The sequence below is a fragment of the Xenopus laevis genome, chromosome 5L (assembly GCF_017654675.1).
Source record: "Xenopus laevis strain J_2021 chromosome 5L, Xenopus_laevis_v10.1, whole genome shotgun sequence".
NCBI lineage: Eukaryota > Metazoa > Chordata > Amphibia > Anura > Pipidae > Xenopus > Xenopus laevis.
In genome coordinates this window covers 163,576,581-163,583,449 of record NC_054379.1, presented here as the reverse complement: position 1 = coordinate 163,583,449, position 6,869 = coordinate 163,576,581, and the positions used below count along the sequence as shown (strand labels likewise).

At 43.5% G+C, this 6,869-nt stretch overlaps 1 protein-coding gene across 2 annotated transcripts in view; it reads left to right on the top strand.

The window, feature by feature from the left end:
- Window positions 1-128: 128 nt before the first annotated feature.
- Window positions 129-6,869, top strand: part of hmbox1.L (homeobox containing 1 L homeolog) — a gene marked incomplete at its 5' end in the record, with an annotated part of 52,143 nt that continues 45,402 nt past the window's right edge. The window contains 1 exon segment of one of the 2 annotated variants that reach the window (NM_001093483.1): window positions 129-351. 2 annotated transcript variants of the gene reach the window in all.

Sequence of the window (6,869 nt, the reverse complement as noted above, 5' to 3'; positions counted from 1 at the left end):
GTGTAGCGGCGCTCGGCATGCCGGGTCATGTAGTTTTCTTGCTTTCGGCTTCCGCTCGCTCCCCGGGGAGAGTCTGACTGCGCCGAGAACTACGACTCCCAGACTCCCGCGCAAACGTTTGGCTCGGAGCTGCGCGCTGCTGAGTGCCAACATGGCGGCCGGGAGGCAGACAAAGACGGGTCGGGTTCCGATGTGAGTCCGGGAGGCGGGTGGGGGAAAGTCAGCGTGTCGGGCATCGAGGGTTGGTATTGGCAACTCCATTGGGATATATACTCGTTCTGCCCGCCGGCCGTGGGCTCGGGAACCGGACTCATGGTGTCTGGGAGAGAGTGAGCGCTGCTCGGTACTCAGGTGAGGGACTGGCACCCCCTGCACTCCCTGTACCCCTTGTACTCCCTTCACCCTCTGCACTCCCTGTACCCCTTGTACTCCCTGCACTCTGGCAACTCCTGACTTTTCCCTACGACACTCACTTTCCTCTCACTGACTCTCTGCGCTCTCTATCATACTGTCTGTGTCCCACACTCACTGACACCCCCTGCACTCACTCACTCACTCTCTCTCACTAACTGATTGACTGACCCCCTGCACACTCTCTCTCTCACTCTCTCAATAACTGACTGACCCCCTGCAATCTCTCACTGTTGGCTCTATTGCTTTATCTGACACTGCCCCGCTGTACAAGTCCGGATCCCCTTGTCTGCACTCACTCAATTTGCCCAACTGCACTTTTCTGCACTTTATTTTGCGCATCCACCCCCCCCTTCCCAACTGTCACTTAATTGACTGTCCCTTGTGCAGCTATACATTCTCTCAGGCTTTGTTTATATATATATATCTACCGGTATATATATATATATATATAGATATATATACATCACCCTCCTACACTGTCCCCTCTAACTACTCCATGTACAGCTGCTCATTTACTCTCAAACACCCACACTCTTCCTCTGCCCCATATAAAACCCGGCCCTAACATCACCTCTTCTCTTGTTTGCCCCAAACATACTCACTGCTGAATGGCATCACTGCTCCTTTATCATTCATGTTTCTTTCTTCCTCTCTGCCCTGTCATTTGCACCCTGACTAAGCTGCACCCTCACTAACCTGCACATCATTTGCACCCTGACTAAGCTGCACCCTCACTAACCTGCACATCATTTGCACCCTGACTAAGCTGCACCCTCACTAACCTGCACATCATTTGCACCCTGACTAAGCTGCACCCTCACTAACCTGCACATCATTTGCACCCTGACTAAGCTGCACCCTCACTAACCTGCACATCATTTGCACCCTGACTAAGCTGCACCCTCACTTACCTGCACATCATTTGCACCCTGACTAAGCTGCACCCTCTTGTGCACTCACACATTAGGCTGATAGAGCAGGTATACAGCTTTCATTTGGACAATAGTTAATGGGCTTGTGTCTGTTATTCTACCATGGTTACTTTGTATGTTAGTCTGTTGTCCAGAGCAGGCCGATACTGTTTGGCACACACATCTTATCCTTCCTCAGTGCACCTTTACTTCTCCGCTACACCAACATGTTTCCCTGCACTCTTGCACATCTGTTCTGCACTCTGCCCCTATTCAACTGCACTCACACCTCCTTCCCTCATTTGGACTTTTATTCTACCCAGTTGCCCTCGCTCACTCTCATCTGTCACACTGACTCTGTCTGCCATGGCTTCCAAATGAGTGGGGGTGTCCTAGGTAGTAGGTCAAATTAAGATCATCTATTTGTATGACCCAGTCTCATAGGGTGGCCTGTACAGTTCTTGGCTGATGGCATTATTAAGCCTGCTGTGCTGACACTCTCCACCCCAACAGCGCACTTACAACCCTGCCCATTTGCTGCATGTTGGTACTGTCATCCCCCCATACCCAAGTACAGACTCTCATTATATCTGCAACACTCTAACCCATACACTGTGCAACTGCACTCTCTCAGTAGCACCCACTCACTATCCCTGTCCCAATCCTGAATGTTTCATTGCACTTTCATACTACCTGCCTGTCACACTCTACCTGCCCCTCCCACCCTTGCGCACTAATATCATTCTTCCCTCACCTGTACTTAATACTTCCTTTCTTCTTGCCCCACACTGATATGTACTTGCTAAACCTCTGATACCCCTTCTGATCTTCTGTTATTTACTGTGGAACTGTATGTGAATGTGTAGGAGTCACTTCAAATGACTAAAGTGTGTATATGAATCTTGTTTCCGATGGTCTCTGCAACTGTCATTTCTAACATTTATATGCAGTGTGGGTGCATTTAAATCTATGCGGGATATCCCTCTCGGCATGTTATCTGTCTCATTAGAGCAAAGCCACAGTGTTATTGCATGTTGTGCACTTAGTGATCATAGCTGCGGGCAGCAGAATGGATACGCTTGCATGCCCCACGCTGGTTGTACACATAGAAGGTCCAAGTTCATTAGAAAGTCTGCGGTTAACCCCAGACTCAGAGAGTCCTAGAGTGATTTCCCTATGGGGCTACTGTTGATTTGTGTGTCTGGGATAAAATAAAATTGTTTGGGATTTATTGGCGGCACCTGGGCGCTGTTGTGACTTGGGGACACGGCGCTTGGATAGTAGAACCCACATTTCACCTCTTTCATGGGACCAGGAAAAAAGGTGAAATCCGGGAAAATGTAAAATCAAGGAATGTGTTAAAGTGACTTTTTCTTACTGAAAGGATATAAGCGCAGGAGTCAGTTTTACTTTGAGATACAATATTTAGTGTGTTAATAACAAGGGTTAAACATTGCACTGTTAATGTTACACTATGGGGGGCAAGTGCAAGACACAACCTAAAATAATAAGTGATTGGTGCAGGACTGCATAAGGGACAGACTTAATTGGAGTTGCCACCTGCCCAATATTTTATGGGCCTGGCCGGCAAAAAGTAAGCTTTATCCCAATGTTATTAATAGGGGAAATGCATAAAAATATAGGAAGGCCGGTATTTTTTCAAGAAAAGGTGGCAAACCTGATTGAAATTGACCATTTACAGGCAGAACCATGACAAAATATACCTCTGGTTAGTATTTTAAACCTCTTTATTTCACAAATAATAACATTCATAGAGGGGAAGAAAAGCAGTGTTTGGGAACATCAGCACAACATTTTAATGTAAAATCCGAGAAAACATAAAATCTGGAAAATGCACCCATTGAAATGCATTATAAATTGGTGGGACCACAAATAAAAAATGTAAAATGTGGGGAAACTTAAAATCAGGCGACTTAAAATTGAGGTTTCACTGTATTAAGTTCTGGCATCAGGCAGAGTGCTTGTGGCTCCCCTGAGCATAGAATAATTAGGAACCATTGCTCATGGCTGAAGCTATGTCGTCCTTCAGGTTTCCCTTCTCCGGGTTCATCTCAGTTTTTATAATGATTCAGAGTAGACTTGTACAGATATCGGAGCTGATCTCGGCACGGCCAATTCATCCGTAACCTCTGGGTGCACAGACACTGCCCCATTTATGCATTTACTGGTTAAATATATGGATACATATCATAGAATAGTAACGGGATTCTGTGTTTCCTCTCCCTCTACTCACTCGTTATTTTGTATCTTCTGTAAATGTAAATGGCAGCATTGACCAGGCAACGTTATCTGCAGTTATTGATTCAATTTATTAACCGTACAGCCAATTGCATGTTTGTTTCTCTCTAGACCCATGAATGGACTCTTTTTTTTTTTTTTTTGTTTTTGCACAGGGCAATATTAATTGTCCTTTAGCCCTGATGCCCACAACATGCCAGTTGTCTCCCGCTGTTTGGGTGTAACCCCGTTCTTTGTGATTTGATCAATCGCGTTATTAAAGGGATTGTATCATGATTTTCATGGTGTCGTTTTTATTTCTAAATTACACTTTTCACACTGCAATTAATTTAACGTGTAAACTTTCATTCCTAACCCAACAAGTATATTTTTTTTACTTGTAATATTGGTGTGTAGGTACATCTCAGGTCATTTTGCCAGGTCATGAGTTTTCAGAAAGAGCCAGTGCGACACAATGGAACTGCTTTCTGGCAGGCTGTTGTTTCTCCTACTAAATGTAACTGAAGGAGTCGCAGTGGGACCTAGATTTTACTATTGAGTGCTGTTCTTATATCTACCAGGCAGCTGTTATCTGGTTACCTTTCCATTGTTCTGCTGATGGGCTGGCGGGGGGGGGGAGGGAGAAGGGAAGGGGTGATATCACTCCCAACTTGCAGTACAGCAGTAAAGAGTGACTGGAATTTATCGGAGCACAAGTAACATGACTGGGGGCATCTGGGAAACTGACAATATGTCTAGCCCCATGTCAGGTTTCAAAATGAGGTATAAAAATATCAGTTTGCTCTTGAAAAATGGATTTGGTGCAGAATTCTGCTGGAGCAGCCATATTAAAGGAACAGTTGCACCAAAATATGAAAGTGTAATGAAAATATCATGTAGTGTTGCCCTGCGCTGGTAAAACTGATGTGTTTGCTTCAGAAACACTACTATAGTCCATATAAACAAGCTGCTGAGTAGCAATGGCGGAATTTGAAAAAAGTCTATATGGCACAGGATAAATAGCGGATAACAGATAACACAATGATGTTCTACAGAGCTTATTTGCTATCTGCTGTGTAACCTGAGCCTTTTCTGCTTTGAATGGCTGCCCCCATGGCTACACAGCAGCTTGTTTATATAAACTATAGTAGTACTTATCTGTTATCTACTGTGTACCCTGTGCTTGAATGGCTGCCCCCATGGCTACACAGCAGCTTGTTTATATAAACTATAGTAGTACTTATCTGTTATCTACTGTGTATCCTGTGCTTGAATGGCTGCCCCATGGCTACACAGCAGCTTGTTTATATAAACTATAGTAGTACTTATCTGTTATCTACTGTGTATCCTGTGCTTGAATGGCTGCCCCCATGGCTACACAGCAGCTTGTTTATATAAACTATAGTAGTACTTATCTGTTATCTACTGTGTATCCTGTGCTTGAATGGCTGCCCCCATGGCTACACAGCAGCTTGTTTATATAAGCTATAGTAGTGTTTCTGAAGCAAACACAGCAGATTTACTAGTGCAGGGCAACACTGCATTATATTTTTATTACTTTAAAACAATTTCATTTTTGATGTTACTGGTCCTTTAACTGATGCATTTTAAAAAATATATATGTTTTCCCATGACTGTATCCCTTTAAATAGGGATGTAATTCATCTTGTAATGTGCGTTAACTTTGAAGTTCCCAGGCCCAATGTGGGGCCCAATGTGAAGTGCATTTCCCAGAAGCCCTGTGACATCCAAATATTTGCCTGTTTAGCATGCATGGTATTTTGGCACAATATCCATACCCACCCCATTCCCAGTATACAGGTGGGTCTCCAGCTAGAACTAAACCCAATGTAATCCTGTCTGACATCTATTATTAAACATTAGTCAGCATGTCTGGCCCAACTTGCGAGACGTTTGATGGCTTATTAGCAAGAAGGATCGCTACATTTTAACCGTCTGAAGAAAATCTGCTTCAGTTTTTTTTTTTCTTTTCCCTTCAATACTTCCTGTGCTAAATTTGGATTTTTCGTCATTCACTGTTCATTTGGGTCACATTTGCACAGAGAAGTCCTTGAGACGCGGGGACACATTGTACTCTTCGCTTTGGCGTTCCTATAACACAGCAGTGCAAAAAAAATCTGAATAATTCATGAATTTTTATTTTCCTCCTTAAACCGATATCATGGGCGCTAGACCTTCTGTTCATCATAATTCATTTTAACTCTTTGCAGGGAAAGCAGCCATCGTGGTGCTGGGGATCCTTCACGTGTGTGCGTTCTGTGGTCACGGACTGAGTTGTTTGCTTGTTGTACTAAAAAAAGCCAGATGTTTTCATGCTTTGCATCTTTTATTGCGCCACACATAATAAACAGTTTTTTTAAAACAGCACAATGTGAGCAGGAGCATTACAGCATGATACTTATTGTTGGGAGCCTTGTCTACCCATCTCAGATACCAGCAAATGCTTGTGAAAGCCTCTGTCGTCTTGTTGAATTAATCCGGTACTAGGGGAAATGTTTAGAGGGGTTTCCTCTTCGACCTATGGCTCCCAAGGCATTTTGACTGCTGTGGCTGCAGTCATAGGGAGGATAGTAACAATCAAAATACTGTGGTTCCCATTTAAATAAGTAGTACAAGTATGGGACCTGTTATCCAGAATGCTCGGGACCTTGGGATTTCCAGATAATGGATCTTTCTGTAATAAGTCTACTAGAAAATCATGTAAACAATAAATAAACTTAATAGGCTGGTTTTGCTTCCAATAAGGATTAATTATATCTTAGTCGGGATCAAGTACAAGCTACTGTTTTATTATTACACAGAAAAAGGAAATCATTTTTTTTTTAAAAATTTTGATTATTTGGATAAAATGTGGTAGATGGCCTTTCTGTAATTCAGAGCTTTCTGGATAACAGATCCCATACCTGTTGAAGTTCTGTCAATGGCAGGTGCTGTTAGAATGGCTTGTATGCTGGCGTTAAGATTTGCAGCTTTTTGGGTTCAGGACCACTTTCCTTAGCTCATTACAAGGTTATAGATATGTAGAAACATTGGGGTAACAGTCACCCTGCTATAGTTCCAGGGGTACCCAGGGTACAAATAATCACTCACCCCAAATCTCCCCCTAACTGGCCTTCAGACTGTGCCCCCTTAGTTCATAACAAGGTTACAGATATATAGAAACATTGGGGTAACAGTCACCCTGCTATAGTTCCAGGGGTACCCAGGGTACAAATAATCACTCACCCCAAATCTCCCCCTAACTGACCTTCAGACTGGGCCCCCTTAGCTCATAACAAGGTTACA